Below are 2,341 nucleotides of genomic sequence, written 5' to 3' on the forward strand. Positions count from 1 at the left end.
TAGTGAAGAAAAGACACCTTCTTTGGAAGGATGGCTGCAGCGACATTCGTAGTTCAGGCATTGTGGGCTTAAAGATTGCGTAAGATGTTAAAGATTGTGTAAGGTCTTTTCGTAACAATCTGTATTAGCGGCAGTCGGTCACCAATGACTGTCTTACCTCTAAGTTTCTCAAAACTTTAAGACGACTAAAAGAGAAACTATTTTTCTTGCATTAAGAAGTAACCCTTTCACAATAACAGACGTGCTATATTTACAGCAAAAAGTAAGCGAGAAAGCACGCCAAAAGAAAATTCACATGGCGACGCCGCCCTGACATTTTTTTCAGTCGCCTATTAGGGCCTACACACTGCGTTTTGAGAAATACCATGTACATGGTGCTACATAAGTGCGTTCTTAACAAAGAATGTCATCGAAAAATATTTCGAGTTTGTAAATCAATGTGGACAGAAATTGAAATAATTTACATCAAACAACTGCGGCACGCTCAAATTCATTTGTTCTAAATAAGACCCGAAATTGAAAAATCAAACTGGCATTGACGTTCTCTTGTAACGTTGAAGCTGTCATGTCGAAAATGACGACAATAAATGGCAATTAATGCGTCGGGAATCATCTACTATTTTGTAATTGTTGTCCTTATACTCTTCTTTTTCTCAGTCGAAGCGCAGAATTATTGAAATAGCTGATGACGCTTAAACCTGTGCATAACGCAACGGTAAGAATTCGTGGAGTACCTCGGAAAAAACGTCGGGTCCCGGCCACTTGAACGTGCCACATACATAGGTGTAGAAATCTTCGCAAGGATCTGCATTTGGGTCAAGCTTCTGGCGGAGCCACTGGGACAAGAAGTGGCATTGTTCGGTCGTGCAAATGCTGGCGTTGTTTCCAGAAGGTGGTGAAACAGTCACCGGAACTGTCGTCGTAGTCACCGGTACAGGTGTCGTAGTCAGCGGTGCTCGTGTCGTAGTAACCGGAACACGTGTTGTAGTAACCGGAACACGCGTCGTAGTCACCCGCACAGGTGTCGTAGTAACCGGTGCTCGTGTCGTAGTAACCGGAACACGTGTTGTAGTAACCGGAACACGCGTCGTAGTCACCCGCACAGGCGTCGTAGTAACCGGAAGACGCGTCGTAGTCACCGGTACAGAAGTCGTAGTCACCGGTACAGGTGTCGTAGCCATAGGGACAGGTGGTACTGTAGGTGGCGTCACAGGAGTGGTTGGAGATACTTCCGCAGGGCTGATAGTGACAGCCCGCCCGGCGGTGGTGTATAACACCGATGGTGGTAGCGTCATTGACCCTCCAATTGGAGGTACGACGATATCACCGCCGGATGAGCCAGATGATCCCGATCCTAGCCCCCCCTGTTTAATAAACAATGCGATTAAATTACTCACAGTCGCCACTGACTTATGATCTTTAGGCGTGCTATTAGCACTATGTATGTTCTCTCGAGCCGTTAGGAGCGAACAAAAAGAGCTCGTACAATCATGCAGCAATTTATGTAGAGGTGGACCGCAGCTATGGATTGTACTATGTGAAATTCGACAATTATAAGCTGATTCAAACTGCCTTTGAGTTGTACAAAGCGAACGTGCCCGCATGATATCTTAGTCGATATCACAAGGCTTTTTTAAAAGAATCATAGGTGTATGTAACGGCAGTTTATTAAATAAAGGTACTCAAAGCTGAATGAAGCGTACGTGCGCGCAGTTGTCAAGACACCCAAAGCTTTGTGATCAGAGTAACGTATTTCTAAGTATGCCCTCGCTTAGCGCGCTACCACGATCTGCATAAGTACCATGGTTCTGTAAGATAACTCTCGAAGTATCTTAATTAGGGACGTGGCTACTCCATGACAATGAGACAGCGACTTTGGTGATCCTTTCGGCATGCTGCAGCGTTCCTAAATGGCAGCAGTGACAAATTTTGATGTAATGCTTTTAACTAATACCATCATAACTCAGAATCATTTATGGAATGACTACCAGGCCACGGCGGCTCCTGCGATATGCTCCTCTGCCATTTTAATAGGCGCGACATTATCCTCGCCGCGTTATCTCTACATCTCCGTGCATTGCAGTAAAGCTACGGTTTGCGCCAGGCGGGGAAATGAAAGTTTTGTTCATTGTCTTGGATGAAGCGTTCTTGATGCTAAGACGTCTTCCTTCACCAAGTACAGATTTAAGGAGTCGAAGTTGAACACTTTGTATTGCGATAGCAATTATATGGACACTATCTGCCGATTTTTGCTGTCGCCGTCATGCGCCGGATATATATATATGTATGTATATATATGAAAAAGGCATAAAGAAAAATAAAGAACAAGAAAATTCTGCAG

Source organism: Rhipicephalus sanguineus, chromosome 4, assembly GCF_013339695.2.
Source record: "Rhipicephalus sanguineus isolate Rsan-2018 chromosome 4, BIME_Rsan_1.4, whole genome shotgun sequence".
NCBI lineage: Eukaryota > Metazoa > Arthropoda > Arachnida > Ixodida > Ixodidae > Rhipicephalus > Rhipicephalus sanguineus.